Genomic DNA, 20302 nt, shown 5'->3' with positions numbered 1-20302 from the left:
TGAATAATTCACCACTGGATGCTAAACTTTTATAATCTTATAATTAATAAAATTGTATTTATAACTGTAAAGTTACTTTCCATTCATGTCATACTTATTACAATCCATTATCTGTGGTTCTATAGCATTACACAGGTATTTTAGTAAATATAGTAATAAAGAGTACATGACTATGTCTATAGTATTCAAATATAAAAACATGCATGTGTATTTATATATTAAATTGTGGATGTAATATTATTAATTTGTGCATAGAATTAAAGGGTTATAGAACCCACATTTTTTCTTTCATGATTCAAAAAGATAATACAATTTTTAAAAAAAAGTACTTGTGTAATCAAAATTGTATTAATTCTCTTGGTATCCTTTGTTAAAAAACTGGTAGGTAGGCTCCAAAGCATGTCCTTCTATAGAGCACTATATGGCAGCAGTTTTGCAATAATGCTTTTAATACTGTTATACAGTGTGTAAACACTGCTGCCATCTAGTGCTCAAAAGTATATAACATTGTTAAAAGTCATACAGTGTTCTAGACAAGTGCATGATACACACCTAGCTATGCTTTTCAACAAAGAATACCATGATAATAAAATACATTTGATAATAGAATTACATTGGACATTTTTTTTTTAAATTGTATGTTATCTCATTCATAAAATAAAAAATATGGTTACATGTCCCTTTAGTTAAAACTGATAAAACGCAAAATCACTTGTGATCTTGAGCTATAGTGATAGTAATCTCCAGTTACAGAGAACTGATATATTTTTATGCTAAACACACCTCATGTTAGCATAGGTGTTATTATTTTACCAGATTAATATATATATATGTATTTGAACCTTTTTATATTTTAGCTACACTATGACAAAAATCATGTCTTAATACATTGAATCGTTCTTATTCCCATGTAGTTCAATTATAATAAATGATGGGCTCCTTTTACTAAGCAGCAGAGGCTGCTTTAGAGCCCTTAAGGTGCAGGTTCATGTTAACCTGCTTACTGCAAGTTAAGAAGCAGCTTTTTAACCTCTCCTTCATCTCAGAGGGGGGTGGGGGAGATAAATTCCCCTAAACTTGTTTGTTGTGGTAGTTGACAGGACCTGTCCTCACAGCATTGCTTGCACGAAAGAAGGGGGCAGCAATCTACAAGGATTATAACTGCCAACAGTGTCTATTGTCTACTCGCTGTAAATATGAATGGACAGTAAATGGGGACCTATATGTACACAGTAATGTATATTGTGTTATGTTTATTCAAGCATTATAACTTTAGGTTACATACATTTTCAACTATAATATTCCCTTTATCAACATCCCATTGTGAACCAAACAGCTCCCACACCACAATGGTTACCTGCTTATTTTTGCCCTCTGCAAAAATATTACAACTGTAAACTTCACCAACTCACCAATTGTGACCCCCCATCACAATCAATGTGACTTTTCATCTCTCAACGCATAGAATAAAAATACCTTCAAATTGTCACCAAAAAAAAAAATGGGAAAACCACCTGTGATAAAATAGCCCACTCTAACATATGCACAGAAAAAAACCTGAAAAAAGGTAAAAGAAGAAAGAAATAAAAAAAAGGGAACAAGCTTTTTGTGAGACGTGACCATATGACAACATACTTCACAGAGGCAATATAGTCTTTGTCAATCCCATAGGCCCAGAACAGTCAGCCCCTGGTTGATATCTGCAGAGTCTCTGTGACATCATTCTTTCTATCTACCCAGGACAAACAGGATTACTTTAGAAACCATTCTGAAGTCATTTGATGATAATCAAACTACTTTAGAAGTAATTTGCACATCATCAGACATCATCAGGCTTGTAAAGTCATCAGCTAAGGTAAAAAATATTGGGTGATTACTTTAGAATGATTAGCAGATTACCTTACTGTTTACTTGAACAGCCATTGAATTACTCTAGAGTGATCTCATTTAAATATTTTGGCCTGTGGGAATACTTCAGGAAGGCTTCTGATTACTAGTCTGAAGTCCTCGATTACTTCAGAATGACTCATCCTTTTTGACTAGGGTAGTAAGACTACATCTCCATAAAAAAATAGACATGCAAATATTTACACTTATATTTACATTTACTTTGTTTCAAGTGTGTTTCCTAAGTTGCTGCCCTTTTGTTTGCACAATATTTAATGTATTGGGCCCATAATGCAATGATAGATGTTAACGTCAGGAACACATTGTAACAAATCTGTATATTTTTGTATATGATCTCACCCTCACAATAAGGCCCTTGGCAAACTAACAATAATCTATTACTCTATCCAACTGTTGGTATAATACACTAATGTATCATATGAGTACATTTTTATTTATTTTTTTGCAACCCACATAGCTGCACACATAATTAGTTTGTTAAATATCTTCCATACAATTACGGGTTATCACTTATAGTCATACCGTTTGTATTTTGTATTATTACTTCCTTTTCTAACCAGTAATAAACAAAATAAAAGAGAGAAATAAAGATTTTGGCTATGTGTGCCTATAAATCTGGCCCTAAATATATAAGCCATTTTCAATTTGAGTTTGATGCTTGTAGTTTCTAAGGCTTTCACAAATATTATCTAAATGACATAAGCTATTTTTTCATTTTTAGTTGTGCCCATTCATTTTTTTGGAATGAATATAGTAGTTGTTACATTCTTCTTCATCACTAGCTGGCTTTTACAGGAAAGATGCAATGTATTGCTGGAATCCTCAACAGACAAACATCATCTTGGAAATATCTAATAATATTTCTTTTTAAGTTTAGTATGAGAAAGGACAGTTTTCTGAGCAAAACCAATTAAAATGCAATCTTCAAAGTTTGGAATCAGTTTAAAACCTGCACTATATACAAACGTAACAAATAATAAGCATTTCACATTTTAGCCAAGAAACATATTTACATATTGATGTGATTATATCATTGAAAATGTCTAAAGCATATTTCAAATAATAAATAAATATGAAGTTAGAAAAGATCTTAAATTGCTGTCTATAAATCAGATCCTATTGGGCTCTGATATTATAGATAAGGCTGTCAGTCAGACTTAACGTGAAAGGTATAGACAATAGAAAAAATCCTTTGCACATTAATATGTATAGCATCATGATGTGGCTTTTTGATATTCCAAGGGGACTTCAGCAATTCTGTGAAAAATCCCAGCGGTAGCTACAGCCTGCATGCAATAGGCTTAGAGCAATCCCTCATCAGTTGGTCCAAATCCCTTAGTCTAGTTTGCAATATATTACTATGGGTCTTTTGCATGTATTAGGTAATCAGGGTTAGCCTCAATTGAATTAAGCAAAGATAATTGATTGTTAATTGATATATATGGTCTCTGTGTACAATAACTTTATTAAATAAAATAATTTATTTATTTATTTCTTTTTTCCCACAAGCTATTGGCATGCTCTTTTATATTTTAATGTAATAATAATTAAATTGTTGTATATTATCAAGAAATAATTAAATTGCTTTGTTATCACATGCATTTGCAAATTAATACATTTTATATTATGGAATAAACCAAACGGGTATAAACAAGACATTCTCCAAAAATATTGTGAAGTAAATATTTGTTAAACTAATCCTGATATATATATTTTTTTTTAACAAAAAACATCTATAGCAGTGTAAGTGCACATAATCGTACATAGAATTTTAGCTTTTTAATTTGACACATGTATAACTGCTTTTGCATTAAATAAATTGTTTTGTTAATTTCCATTGTGACTATTTGTTGAAAAAAAAAAATACTAAGTACATTTTCTGATATCAATAAAGTAACGCAAACACCCCATGATTTACACAAAACAGACACTGCCACACACCAATAGTTATTTTGAAAGACAATTAAAACCAAATATTTATTGAACTGCATATTTATCTAAACTACTAGCAATTCATGAGTCTCACATTGTCATTGCAATATATGTCAAAATTACATTAACGTATTATATTTCTTTACAAGAGAAGGTATTTTAAAATAAATTACATTTTTCAAAATTTTTTTAAATTAGTAGTTCCTATACAGTGAAAAAAAAGAACACAGTTTTGTTTCTCATGTTTTTGAGGTGTGTACTGTCCACCAACAAAGCTGTGTTAGTTTTATTTATCAGCAAGTAAGTTCTTAAGACCTAGTTGTTAGGATGACCATATTGCCGCTTTAACAAGGGACACATATGAAAAATACATATGTCAGGGCAATTTTAAGAAATGTTTTGTATAAGAACCCTGACATATGTATTTTTCATATGTGTCCCTTTTTAAAGCGTCAATATGGTAACCCTACTAGTTGTATACAGGCAATTCACTTCCTGTTAGCTCTATAATTAAAACAAACAGCTTTAAATGAACCTTTTTATGCAAAAAATATTTTAATATGTTTATATAGTACTCCTTTATATGCAGGAAAATACTTTTTTTAAATTAAGCTTCCTTTAATGCATACCTCTCAACTCTTCCGGATCTTGCAGTATTGCCATTAGTTGGGAGATATTCCTTCTGTCCCTTCCACAGCTTCCCCCGTCAAGGCAAATGCCCCAGTGTCTAGGACTTAAATCCACTTCACCAATGATACACCCCAACTTTACCCAATCCTGCCCATGGCACGCCCTACCATGGTGCACCCACTCACCCTTTTGGGCAGCTATGCCCACCAAACATCAGTGGGACAATGCTTGCAAATCCCTTTCACCTCCCTGTTCCAGAAAGACTCTGGGAAACATTTGGAGGTATGACATACATGGTACAGTGGTAAATAATGCAGCATTTCCCAAATTCTTCAAACACCTCTAACCACAAGATGATAAGTATTTCACTTCTTGGAAAGTTCAATAGAATATGGCAATAGTTAAATTACCTTGAGTTTACAGCTGGAACCAATTGTTCAGGAAATGAGTAGCTTTCAGTTGTCAGGAAGATTGTAGAATTAACCATAGACGAGCCAGGGATGAAAGCCAGAAGAACAGTCCAGAAACAGGTATTTTAACAGAGAGATGAGCCAGGTACATAAGTCAGGGCACAGATCCAAAGTCCAAAAAGCTGTGTGTCAGTACCAATAGTTTGTATCTCAGTAACAGGGTAAAACAGGTAATGTGGTCCAAAAACTTTGTCAATGTCAGGAGAACAGGTATGCTTTGGTCTCCATGGAACAATAATTGAGCACTGAATGGGAGTCTGAGAGGGCATTTTAACACCTCACATTCAGTCTTGGTCTCAAAGACAAAACCAGAGGTAATTTTCACAGGAAGATATAAGAAGGAGCACTAACTAGTGCACAATACCTTAATAATAGTCCTGGAGAAACCATGAACACGTCAAGAGACCTGACCACTCTAATCCAAAACAAATTAGCATGGTCCTGGGCTTCTGCAGCAGTGAATCCCTCCTGTTCACCGTTACTATGCCCTTCTGGATCTCCAAGCAGTGCAGCTCTAAGTGCACTGCAAGGAATGAATGTTCATACAAACAGCGTGGCAGCGGTCCACCAGTAAGTATAATGCAGCTGCTCAAATACTTACAAGTAGCTTAATCTGTTATTGGCTGAACTGGGGTTATCCTCTAAATCTTTCTTGTTAGGAGAAACTTAGGGACCAATTATCTATTCCTTGCCAGATCAGATGCAGTTTTTCACAGTGACCCTAGCAGGGGCTGCTCTAGTGGAATTATGTTAAAAAATGGGCAGTCTCTGCGAGTAGCGAGTTGTCTCCTATTAAAATTAATGGAGCTCGCTGGAAAGAGAATCCGCTTTGTATGGTGAAGTTAGCAGTGAGGAGGGGGGGGGTACTTTAAAAATTTAAGTCAATATAAATTGCATTACGCTGATTTCTGCGTATAGCATCTTACAATCGCCTATATATTTGCATGCATGCTTTTCTATTAGGGTTATAAGTATTTTGAGAATTTTGATAAAAGCTTGCCACCTTTTCATTTACGAGACAAAACAGTGAGAAAAGTAGAGCAGAAATGTTTAGAGAATTATGTTGGGATTTGAGAGAAAATTTCATACACACCAATTGCATGGGCATTCCATTTACTAAAAAAACAACAATTGTGCTTTGTATTTTGTACTTATAAATATGAATTTCTATGCATTTTTTGAACATCCAGGGTACTTAAATTATGATTTACACTTTGCATATTTAATATGATGTATTTCTCTGTAATTTACATAACATTTTTACTTGTTTGCTAAAAAAAGAATTTTAGTGAACAATTTTGTTACGATATTTGATGCACCTTAACAATAGAACATTTTTCCCGTGTATTTTTGTGTGAATGGTTACATTATTCATTTTCTATGATTTTTAATTACGATTTTAATTGTGCACTTTCGTAATGCATGCGCCTCCTTCCCATATGTAAATACAGTATACGCCACTTAGTGAGACATACTATTTTCAGGGTAAAAAGTGGCTTTATAGAATACCACTAGGGAAATGGAAGTACTAGCAAGCATTCTTAAATAATCTCGCCAGCCCAGAGACGTTTACATAATCAGCCCCATAGTGCTGGATTTGAGTGGTATGGGAGGCTTACTTCATTTATGGCATTAGGATAAAGCATTATTAAGGGTTCAGAGAAAAAAAATAAACCTAAAAAATGTGGGGAAAAAATCCCTAGATTTACTGAGAAAAATGTATTGAAAGAGAAGTACCCAGATCACTAGAAGCTCTAATAAATCAAGTACCCTCCCACCAGCCCCATATGCATGAAGGCCCTACATTCAATCAAAAGGAATATATATGCATCATAAAGAGCATTATCAAACTTACCTCAATATGATTTGCTGGATCAGAAATAAGAGTTATGAATTATAGAATCAATATGTTGATGTAAATTACATACGGTTGATTTTCAAGCATAAGGGATAATCAGACAATCATTAAGCAGAGAAAAAAATGTTGTATTTATTTATTTATTTTTTGAGTATGCACAGTTTTACATGATGTATACGTACACACAAACAGCGCACCACATGCTACATTTCCCACAAGCACATTTTTGTTAAGTTTTTATTTTAAATTATATTCTGATGGGGTCAGAGGGTTAGGGGGACAGAAAGGGATTTAAATAGTCAGAGAGGGGGTGCAGGAAGTCAGGGGGGAAACAAGTGATAGAAACACTTAGATAAGCTACCAGGAAGAGATAGCTAGGGAGAAATTAAAGAGATAGTCAGAGGAACACAGACTGAAGAAGAGAGAGTGGAAGGGAGAAAGGCAAGTGAAAGGCAGCAGGGCAAAAAGTGATAGGACTACAGACAAGGAACGTCATAGGTCCACTGACAGATGGCATGATTGGGAAAGTGTCACATCTCTGCTCCTATTTACCTGGCATCACATCTACCTGGGAACAATATGCTGCCCGCTTTTATCATTGCACAAGCTGCTGCTTGTGCAACGCTGCCCCATGCTCCTCGTATGCAAGGGGATTAATAAAGAGCACTTGCGCATTGGTGTAGTAGGTTAATAAATAACGTTCTGCAGGCTCAGCTTTTTAAATGGAGCCTATAGTGCAGACATCCTCAAACTTTGCCCTCCAGAGGTTTTTGGAACTACATTTCCCATGATGCTCAGCCAGCTGATATGCTGGCTGAACATCATGGGAAATGTAGTTCCAAAACCTTTGGAGGGCAAAGTTTGAGGATGTCTTCGATAGTGTGTATGAGAAGTGAGAATGTGTGGAGTAAAAGAAATGAAAGGCCAGAACTTGGGCAAAACAAAAAATGATATATATATGTATACACATACACATTCTTATATATATGTATACACATACACACTCTTATATATACTGTATGTGTATAATCTGCCGATCGCACACCGCCGCCACCTACATTATCCCTATGAACCCCTAATCTGCTACCCCTAACCCCCGCCGACCCCTATATTATATTTATTACCCCCTGATCTGCCCCCCCCCCCCAATGTCGCCGCTACCTACCTACAATTATTAACCCCTAATCTGCCGACCGGACCTCATCGCTACTCTAATAAATGTATTAACCCCTAAAGCTAAGTCTAACCCTAACCCTAACACCCCCTTAAGTTAAATATAATTTTTATCTAACAAAATAAAATAAATCTTATTAAATAAATTATTCCTATTTAAAGCTAAATACTTACCTGTAAAATAAACCCTAATATAGCTACAATATAAATAATAATTATATTGTAGCTATTTTAGGGTTTATATTTATTTTACAGGCAACTTTGTATTTATTTTAACCAGGTACAATAGCTATTAAATAGTTAAGAACTATTTAATAGTTACCTAGTTAAAATAATTACAAAATTACCTGTAAAATAAATTCTAACCTAAGTTACAATTAAACCTAACACTACACTAGCAATAAATAAATTAAATACAAATACCTACATATAAATACAAATAAATACACTAACTAAAGTACAAAAAAGAAAAAAAGAACTAAGTTACAAAAAATAAAAAAATAATTTACAAACATTATAAAAATATTACAACAATGTAAGCTAATTACACCTACTCTAAGCCCCCTAATAAAATAACAAAGCCCCACAAAATAAAAAAAATGCCCTACCCTATTCTAAAATACAAATTGAAAAGCTCTTTTACCTTACCAGCCCTTAAAAGGGCCTTTGCGGGGCATGCCCCAAAGAATTCTGCTCTTTGCCTGTAAAAAAAAAACATACAATACCCCCCCAACATACCCCTAATCTAACCCAAACCCCCCTTAAATAAACCTAATACTAAGCCCCTGAAGATCTTCCTATCTTATCTTCACCACGCCGGGTATAACCGATCCGTCCAGAAGAGGGTCCGAAGTCTTCCTCCTATCCGGGCGATGTCTTCATCTCAGCGGGGGCTGAAGAGGTCCATCATCCGGCTGAAGTCTTCATCCAAGCGGGGGCTGAAGAGGTCCATCATCCGGCTGAAGTCTTCATCCAAGCGGGGGCTGAAGAGGTCCATCATCCGGCTGAAGTCTTCTATCAAGCGGCATCTTTAATCTTCTTTCTTCCGGCTCCATCTTCATCCCGCCCATGCGGAACATCCTTCCTCCACGACAAACTCCCGACAAATGAAGGTTCCTTTAAGGGACGTCATCCAAGATGGCGTCCCTCGAATTCCGATTGGCTGATAGGATTCTATCAGCCAATCGGAATTAAGGTAGGAAAATTCTGATTGGCTGATGGAATCAGCCAATCAGATTCAAGTTCAATCCGATTGGCTGATCCAATCAGCCAATCAGATTGAGCTCGCATTCTATTGGCTGTTCCGATCAGCCAATAGAATGCAAGCTCAATCTGATTGGCTGATCCAATCAGCCAATCGGATTGAACTTGAATCTGATTGGCTGATTCAATCAGCCAATCATAATTTTCCTACCTTAATTCCGATTGGCTGATAGAATCCTATCAGCCAATCGGAATTTGAGGGACGCCATCTTGGATGACGTCCCTTAAAGGAATCTTCATTCGTCGGGAGTTCGTCATGGAGGAAGGATGTTCCGCGTCAACGGGATGAAGATGGAGCCGGAAGAAAGAAGATTGAAGATGCCGCTAGATAGAAGACTTCAGCCGGATGATGGACCTTTCAGCCCCCGCTTGGATGAAGACTTCAGCCGGATGATGGACCTCTTCAGCCTCTGCTTGGATGAAGACATTGCCCGGATAGGAGGAAGACTTCGGAACCTCTTCTGGATGGATCGGTGATACCCAGCGTGGTGAAGACAAGGTAGGAAGATCTTCAGGGGCTTAGTGTTAGGTTTATTTAAGGGGGGGTTTGGGTTAGATTAGGGGTATGTGGGTGGTGGGTTGTAATGTTGGGGGGTATTGTATTTTTTTTTTACAGGCAAAAGAGCAGAATTCTTTGGGGCATGCCCCGCAAAAGGCCCTTTTAAGGGCTGGTAAGGTAAAAGAGCTTTTCAATTTTTATTTTAGAATAGGGTAGGGCATTTTTTTATTTTGGGGGGGCTTTGTTATTTTATTAGAGGGCTTAGAGTAGGTGTAATTAGCTTAAAATTGTTGTAATATTTTAATAATGTTTGTAAAAAACATTAGTTTAGTTAGTGTATTTATTTGTATTTATTTGTAGGTATTTGTATTTAATTTATTTATTGATAGTGTAGTGTTAGGTTTAATTGTAACTTAGGTTAGGATTTATTTTACAGGTAATTTTGTAATTCTTTTAACTAGGTAGCTATTAAATAGTTCTTAACTATTTAATAGCTATTTTACCTGGTTAAAATAAATACAAAGTTGCCTGTGAAATAAATATAAACCCTAAAATAGCTACAATATAATTATTATTTATATTGTAGCTATATTAGGGTTTATTTTACAGGTAAGTATTTAGCTTTAAATAGGAATAATTTAGTTAATAAGATTTATTTTATTTCGTTAGATAAAAATTATATTTAACTTAGGGGGTGTTAGGGTTAGGGTTAGACTTAGCTTTAGGGGTTAATACATTTATTAGAGTAGCAGTGAGGTCCGGTCGGGAGATAAGGGGTTAATAATTGTAGGTAGGTAGCGGCGACATTGGGGGGGGGCAGATCAGGGGGTAATAAATATAATATAGGGGTCGGGGGGTTAGGGGTAGCAGATTAGGGGTTCATAGGGATAATGTAGGTGGCGGCGGTGTGCGGTCGGCAGATTAGGGGTTAAAAATAATATGCAGGGGTCAGCGATAGCGGGGGCGGCAGATTAGGGGTTCATAGGGATAATGTAGGTGGCGGCGGTGTGCGGTTGGCAGATTAGGAGTTAATAATTGTAGGTAGGTAGCGGCGATGTTGGGGGCGGCAGATTAGGGGGTAATAAATATAATATAGGGGTCGGCGGGGGTTAGGGGCAACAGATTAGGGGTTCATAGGGATAACGTAGGTTGCGGCAGTGTACGGAGTGGCAGATTAGGGGTTAATAATAATATGCAGGGGTCAGCGATAGCGGGGGCGGCAGATTAGGGGTTAATAAGTGTAAGGTTAGTGGTATTTAGACTCGGGGTTCATGTTAGGGTGTTAGGTGCAGACTTAGGAAGTGTTTCCCCATAGGAAACAATGGGGCTGCGTTAGGAGCTGAACGCTGCTTTTTTGCAGGTGTTAGGTTTTTTTTCAGCTCAAACGGCCCCATTGTTTCCTATGGGGGAATCATGCACGAGCATGTTTTTTAAGCTGGCCGCGTCCGTCAGCACCGCTGGTATTGAGAGTTGCAGTGGCGGTAAATTATGCTCTACGCTCCCTTTTTGGAGCCTAACGTAGCCTTTCTGTGAACTCTAAATACCAGCGGTATTTAAAAGGTGCGGGGGGAAAAAAGCATGCGTAGCTAACGCTCCCCTTTGGCCACAGGACTCTAAATCTAGCCGTAAGTCATTAAGCAAACACCATTTTCTGATGTGGCAAGATTGCCATCTGATATCAGAAAGAACGCTGCAGGACATTATTTTCTATAAGAATAAAATGGCAACAAATATCATTTTCTGTAACAGGATTTTAACAATCCTCATACTGTAAGTCCTGAAACTAAGCGATTAAGTTTAAACAATAGCCAAAATGTCCAAACCTTACGATTTTTCTAACTTCTGAATTTTCAAAATCCCACATAAAAGATCTCATTCATCAACAAACAAGATGGAACAGCAAATGGTTAAATTACAATCACAAAAATTTCCGTATGAAATTAAAAGAATAATTTTAAGAACAGTATTGTTAAATACCATTCCTAGAAGTTGCAGTCCTAATTTCTGTTAACTTTACGAGTTATTACATAATAATAATAAATAATAATTAATACATGTGTAAATATATGTCCTGTCCAATACCAGCAGACTATACAACAGCAAACATATAGAAAAGGCCCATTTTATGCTTATCACCTGCCAACATTTTTTAGAGCTGGTCAAATATGATGCAAAATTATGTAAACAGTGTGTTAAAGGGACAGTCTACTTTAGAATTTGTATTATGTAAAAAGATAGATAATCCCTTTATTACCCATTCCCCAGTTTTGCATAACTGACACTGTTCTTTTATTATACTTTTTTGCCTCTGTGATTACCTTGTATCTAAGCATCTTCAGACTGCCCCCTTGTTTCTGTTCTTTTGACAGATATGCGTTTTAGCCAATGACTCCTAGGTAACTCCACGGTAGTGAGCACAGTGTTATCTATATGGTACACATGAACTAGCATTGTCTAGCTGTAAAAGAGGCAGTCTTCAAGGGCTTAGAAACTAGCATATGAGCCTACCTGGGTTTAGCTTTAAACAAAGAATAGCAAGAGAACAAAGCAAATTTGATGATAAAAGTAAATTGGAACATTGTTTTAAATTGCATGCCCTATCTGAATCATGAAAGTTTCATGTGTGACAAGACTGGCTCTTTAAACGACAGCAGATGCAGGATTTTGTGAGGCGATACTTTTACAGTTTTACAACTGCTAAATATCGACAACTATGAAACTCAGCCCAAATAAGCTGCTCATAAGCAGCAAAAATAGGTTTTCAAGCAGACATTTTAGTAGATAGAAATCAGAGTTACTGCCCATATCATAATCTGGTGTGGCACAACTATGAACATGGGTTTAACTCCTTAGCAACACTTAGGGACTTATTCTAATATTTATGAAAAGTTTGCAGATAGATTTTGTAACAAAATTCAAATCTATAGGAATTTTTGTGCATAAATGATTTGATAAGCTGTAAACTGGAATGGCCCTTTAAAGGGACAGTCTAGTCAAAAATAAACGTTCATGATTCAGATAGGGCATTTAATTTTAAACAACTTTCCAATTTACTTTTATCATCAATTTTACTTTGTTCTCTTGGTATTCTTACATGAAAGCTAAACTTAGGTAGGCCATATGCTAATTTCTTAGCCCTTGAAGGCTGCCTCTTATCTGAATGCATTTTGGTACTTTTTCACAACTAGAGGGCGTTAGTTCATGTGTACCATATAGATAACATTGTGCTCATGCACTTGGAGTTACCTAGGAGTCAGCACTGATTAGCTAAAATGCAAGTTTGTCAATAGAACTAAAATAAGGGGCAGTCTGCAGATGCTTAGATACAAGGTAATCACAGAGGTAAAAAGTATATTAATATAACTGTGTTGGTTATGCAAAACTGGGGAATGGGTAATAAAGGGATTTTCTACTGTATCTTTTTAAACAATAAAAAATCTGGTGTAGTCTGGGACTTTAAGTCAGTTTAAAATAGATTAAAGAATTGTATAGTAAAATGTAAAACAAATAATTGCAGACTCATTGATTAAGCAAATTTGGCAATGCTGAAGTAAATGGAAATGGCTATTAGATGAGATCATACAATTTCATGCATTTTTTATTATTGTTGGTAATGTGAAGCAATGTGTCCCTTGCAAAGCATTGATTTTAGAACATTACATCTAGTTTAACATTGCACGTCCTTAATTAATGCAATTTGTAACAAGTATTTATCAATTTCATCATGGTCCAAATTCCCTAGCTATACTTAGAGGACAATATTAACCGATAAACAAATGACTACAAAAAAGATAATATAATTATTTTTATTGTAACATTATCAAAATAAGTAATCAGATGATATTAACATTAAACTAAATAATGGTTTGACAGGTCAACCTAATTTGTGCGTAAATGTATTTATGTATATTTGGTGATAATCTTATAGCAGTATTTCTAACCCAGAGTTTCAGGATACAATAACACTGAATTAAAGCCGAAGACGATGCCTGTGAGGATCTGTAAATTGATTATTGGTGTTTATAGAAGAAACCACTATGATAATTAATTAAACTATTATGCCTATGAAATTGCCAACAGATTTACTTTTAAAAAGCCTTTCATAATAAAACAACATTTTCAAATAACAGCTATACATTAATGAATTAGGCTGTCCATCAGTATTTAAGTTTTGACTACCAATTTTGAGAATTCAAAGAAAATCTGTTAAGTAGTTTTGAGTTATTTAATATACCCTTTTAATATTTATCCTGATACGCATAAGCACATCTTTTCAAAGGTTTTGGAGACATTTAAAATTAACATTAAAATATTGTGCTTTTTATACGCATGTTCAGTACCATATTGTAAGGCATTTTCTTGGAGAACCTTTCTTTTATTGCAACGGAGAAATCAGTTTATTTTTTGTTACCTTGTTTCTTTTATTCAGCAATGTCTTACACTATTTAAACAGAATGCTAATAAGCTATGTTTTTGTAGCCTTTTTGTACCCACTAGGAGGAATTTGCTTAAAGGGCCATGATAGTGTTAAAATTGCACTCTATTCCATTATAGTAAGTAATTTTAACACTAGTGATGCTGTAATGTTATGTGTTTAACACCTGATGCTGGTTCTGAATAGAAACTGCTGCTGATCCAATCAGCAGCACTAGTTGCTCAGCTGGGTCGTGTAATTGGATCAGCATCAGATTTTGCTCCGCATCAGCAGCGTTGTTCAGGCCCTGAGCGGGACTTTAACTTTGGGATTAATTTACCAGAAACACAATATTAATCAACATTTGCTGATGCTTGAACATCTGATGGTAAAAAAAGTGAGTAACCCACATTTTATACAGTCATTATCTATGTCTTTTTAAAAATAGAGGTTTATCAATGTGCATGCACCAATTTAGAATAAAAACTGAATGATGAAATAAATATACATATTTATGATAACATTTATCTTAAATGTTTCAACCCAAATTTTAACTGTTACTCTATAGTACAATGCATTTAGGTATATTAGAAAATAGGAATAAACATAAAACACTTAAGATATTCTCAAGGGTTCAGGGCAAAACCTTACTACATTATTATAAATGAAGGTAGACTATCTGATACACAGATGCTCTGCTTTACAAAACTTATATTACCTTAATGGAGATTGACTTCATTAAATACTGGTTGCTACAGGTGGACTTTGGGAATTAACTAACCTACATAGTAGCCAAATCTTTGGATGACAGCTATCTGAAAGACATATTTCCTTTACTGATGTTAACTTTCATTAGTTATTAAGCCACCATTTGTTTTCATGTTTCTGATGTCTCATTCATAATGATCTCAAGACTCAGTTACAAAGTTCTCTTCATGACAGCACATGCCATGTGTGATTACTAGTTCTGTGAAAGATCTTCACTTCTCTACAGCTTTATTCATTGAATCCAATCATTTCCAAAATAGACTGCTTAGATTGCCAACAGCCAAGGGCATTACAGCCAAACGTCATTTTCTTTCTTTTTTTCTTTCTTTCTTATTTTTTTTTCTTATTTTTTGTTTAACTCCAAAGCTTAAACGGAGTTTTAGCAATGCTACAATACAGGAAGTTGTGCTTTGAATTAAATTACATTTACAAAAAACACGGAATAGACAATAAGTAATTAGTACCACATCAACCTCTTTTGCTCATCTATTTATTATTATAAAACGTGTACAGCCTGTGCTATAAATAAAACAGAGAGCCATTTGTCTAAGCAGTAATATGGTATTGGTTTTTTTTCTTTCATTTTAATTAAAAACTTCAGAGCAAATATTTGTGCTACAAGTATGATGACTTGAAAATGTATTTACTTTTAGCATGTAAAAGTCCCTATATTGTTTTCTAGAATTACAGAAATGATCTTGAACAACGTCCATGTTAATAAAAATTGTAAAATCCCATTAGCAATTGATAGCTACAAATGTAATACTACTCAATAATACATTTACTACGAAACATTAGTGGTTAATTTGGTTTATACAAACACAAAAGGAAATTCAGTAAGATTATACATTGCTTGTTTAATTAAGAACTCCAATTTATTTTAAAAAAATCTCTCATTACATGTGCATAGTGAACATCAACGTGTATTTTCATCTTAAGAATGAGAATAGAATATTTATGTCTATATAAATTGTAAGTTTAATACTTGTCAACAAAAATAAAATAAATACACCAGAACATCACACTTACCTACCTACACTGGGGAGACTGTCTTTCCAATTCTATCCAATGTCATCAACACTTTTCTTGCAGCCTTTTCACTAAAACTTCCCCATCGCTATATATTCAGTAAGTAGGCTCCTTAGATTCCTGACACTGCTGGTTTAATTTCAAAACAAGGGGCATGAATTTGAAATACAGTTTACAAAATAAAGCAGAAGGTGAACAGTGCTAAGCAATCAGAGTACAGTTTGACAAGCCCATATCCAATCAAAAACAACCTACACTCTTATTTTCTATGCTAGTAGACAAGAACTCGAGAAGTGCTTTGGTCTCTAAGAAATTCTATTCTTTTCTTTGGTCTATTAATTCTGTTTTGCACTATTTTAAAATGGTGGAATATGTTTATTTCTGTATTAGCTATTTTTTTCTTTGTGCCTGCAGTTTATCAACTTTACACATTTCTATTATGAATAAACAAAAACTGAATTGCTATTTAAATTAGGTATCCATTATGATCTGGGTTTTTCAAATTCTTCTAACTCAGAACTGCAATCATGAATTTGGATAACAGTGGAAAATTCTATGTGGAAAAGTTGAGTAGATTTAGGGAAAATTTGATAAGGTAATGGAGCAATAAGGTAGCATGTGACTTTTTTGTTGGCAAGTTGACATATTTCTTTAGTTTCTGAGATAAAAATATTTGAAGCAATGAAGACTTCCGGTGAGCGGCAATCCAAGATGGCCACTAACTTATGTAGCTCCATATAAGCTGCCACTTAATGAGCTGTTTGGTGGTCATAACTTCAGCCATCCATTTTGCCCTTGACAATACTTGTGTCTGGGAACCTTTTAGGATCAAGGATTTCCATCCCTTGGCTACCGAGAAGCAATTTCTAATGATAGAAGCCGGCTGGTGCTGTGGCGGGATCTAGAGCTGCCACTCTGTATATAGTTTTTTTTTTCTCATAGCCCATATCTTCTAGTATACTTTGACGAAATGGAACTTATTACTGCTAATCTAACTGAACTATTCGCACCTTTATTTGACTCCCTATCTGCCTCAATGGGGGAACTTTTGAGCGAGGTTCAACTGTATCAGACATCACAGGGCTTGAAACAGGCCCCTGCTGACACAGCATTTGTTCACACTGAAGTAACGGTGGAGACAGCCTCTCCTCGATCTGCTCTGCTACTAACGGACATGGGATTTATTAATGCTCCAACAAGCTCTATCCCCACGTTTACTACACCTAAGTGCTTGGGGGTAAAAGAGAGAGGTGGAAACTTGAACCTTTCCTGCCCCGCTGTGGATAACATTTGCCTTGAAAGCTATAATGTGAATAGGGCACAAGAGTTTCCTTTGAACCTAACGCTGTGTACTTTGCAAATATCTGCGCGCCATGCCGACACGCTTTCCTGCATGAATAATGTAGCGGGACACAAGGCTCAAATAGAATATATGGCGCAGGAGTTTGAAAGCAACCGTGGGACACCCTTCACTTCAGGCAACCTGCTATTGTGCCGGCAATGCGAACCGAGCGCTTGTTCAAGCTTTTTGAGAGTTAAGAGTCACAGAAGAGGTATTGGTTAAACGTACAGGTTCAGGATCTGATGGGCTGCTTGAAATAGCCTCATTAATATAATGGAACACTTCTGTTGCAGGGCTAATTTACAAACCCGCTGTACTTTAGTGGTAATGTCGATGACGAAGCTTAGCCATGTTATGGATTTCCTAAATGTATTCTTAGCCATAGCCCGGTTGGCTATTTGTTTTATTTTGTTTTATTGTTTTCAGGGTGTGTTCTCTCTCTCACATCAGCAAATCGCATACATATATGTTTCCATGTCCGAGCAATATACTGGTCACTTGGGACTAAACTATTGGGAAATATTGATATGTTTTCAGTAACAGTTATATGTACCAGCTGACTGTGTAAAGGTATAGCCATTTGAACTGACACCTTCGCCTACTCTTTTGTGTAAGTGTGCTGTTGTCACATACATGTTTGGTTCTAGTCGTTTCATTGCTCTTATTCTTTATACCACCAAGGACTCTAAGATAAAACTCTTGGATGTTACACATCATTAACAGCAGTTAACACTCATATTGATTTAGCCTAGATTTCACTGTAAAAGATTCAATATCTATAAAACAACCCCATCCTGTAAGCATATCTGTTGGACAACACATGTCCTGATTTGCATGATACTTGGTTATGCTGTATGTTGCAAGTGTATATGTGGTTTGTTATAATTTTATTATTGTATTTTTATTTCCTAATTGACAAATATGAAGCATTACTCACTATGGGCAGAGTTAGCATACCCAAATGTACCCCCGCAGATTGGGGATTTAATATCTGTTCGTTATCAATCCATAGGAAACAGTTACTTATTCTCCATAAATTCCGTCACCCTGTTCAATTTTTATTATGGCTGTCTCATGTACTGCTTGGTTCTCCCCAGTACTATAGTCTTCTGCATGCATTGTAAACCACTTGCAGTGCAATCAATATGGGACAGTCACAATTTACTCTTGGTGTAATTTCGCTTAACACATATTTTCTAGTAAAAATATATTTGGGCTGCCAATGCAAATACTGCCTATATTACCTTCTTTAGACACATTTAGAAAACTCAGCATACACCAACATATTCTGTATAGTGTGGTAATAATTGGGATACAGGGAATTTATTCTTATTTTTACTTGGTTTTGGGTTAATCCATTAGATTTACTTCAAGATGGGAGACATGTAGGGGTCATATCTAAACATCCCATATCTCTCTATCTTGGTGGGTTTACACTGTTATTGACTTGATTTTCCTTTTAAGTCTCCTCATTCTGCTGGTACCCTCATATGTTCCTACTACACATACAGGCTGGTTATACTCAGTGGTCCCGCCTCTCTTCATTGTCTATATACTTCATAAGTGGGTTAGCATTGTATCCTTTGATAGCAGTATACTCTAGCCCTGCCCCACTGCTGCAAAACTGCCAACAGCACATATGAAAATCGCACTTTGAACAGGTTTTTGTTGTTCTGTTTGTTCTGTGTTATTTTGTTTGTCTGTCGTTTTAGGTTATAAAATTGAGACAGAATAGTTCTTTCCCCATGGCCTAGAATCCTTTTACTATACCTATTCCTAATGGTGGATACGTAGACAGAATTTATTTATGCGGATTCAGGCTTAATTTCAGAGGATGCATGCAGAGGACATCTGGTATTGGTGTGCTCCCGCAGGTGTAATTTGTGTATCTTTAAATCATATACTTTTTCTTACGTTGCTCCTGTGATCTGCGAATCACATTGATGTTTTATAAACCTTCATGGGGAATTAACTGTATAATTGAATACTGTATCCATTTCATGTCTCTCAATAAAAAGAAACTTAAAAAAAAAAAAAATATTTGAAGCAAATCATTTTACTATAAATTGATTTTTGAAATCATGAAGATACCACATGTTCATTGTAATTAGATACATTTAAACTTAAAAAAGCTACAATTATTTTATGTAAACTATTTTAAGAAAACAATTTTGTTTTATATTGTAGCTTAGACATTTTTATAGGTTTTACAGTCCAGGTAGTAGGAGACATAGGGTAAGTGACTTATGTTAAGAATTTCATTAGATCCAAGGCTTTACAAATTGAGATGCAATTCCTTGCAGCCAAGGAGCAAAGCAGATTTTTATTTATCATACATAAATGTTATTTTAAAACTGCTGAAATTCTGAGAGAAAAAACTTAGATCAATGACAAAGTTTAAAGGGAAACAAACTCCATTTTTTTTTCATGATTCAGGTAGAGAAAACAATTTGAAACAACATTTCAATTTACTTGTATTATCTAGTTTGCTTCAATTTTTAGATATCCTTTGTTGAATAAATATCACTGCACATGGGTGAGCCAATAACACAAGGAATCTATGAGCAGCCACCAATTAGCAGCTGCTGAGCCTATCTAGATATGCTTTTCAGCAAAGGATATCAAGAGAATGAAGCAAATTAGATAATAGAAGTAAATTAGAAAGTTGTTCTCTTTCTAAATAATGAAAGAAAACATTTGGGTTTCATGCCCCTTTAAGTTCACTCAGACCTTTCTGTTATCTTGCTATAGAATACTTTATAAGCCAAGTCTAAAACAAATGACATTGTTTGCTGCAATTGTTTTTCAATAGTCACACACCATTTGCCTTATTTGTAAAAGCTAATCCAGGTTTGAGTCTACACACAACAAGGCTAGCTACGGTCATAATGTTAGTATAAAGCTAATTGTTTTGCAGTTATTATTAGTTGAAGTCAGTTAAGGAAAGATATGCCACAGAGTTAGCCTTAAGAAGTCAGCAGGGTGCATGAGCTAAATTACATGAAAAGGGGACAAA

This window comes from Bombina bombina, chromosome 3 (genome assembly GCF_027579735.1).
Source record: "Bombina bombina isolate aBomBom1 chromosome 3, aBomBom1.pri, whole genome shotgun sequence".
Classification (NCBI taxonomy): Eukaryota; Metazoa; Chordata; class Amphibia; order Anura; family Bombinatoridae; genus Bombina; species Bombina bombina.
This window is presented reverse-complemented; position numbering follows the sequence as displayed.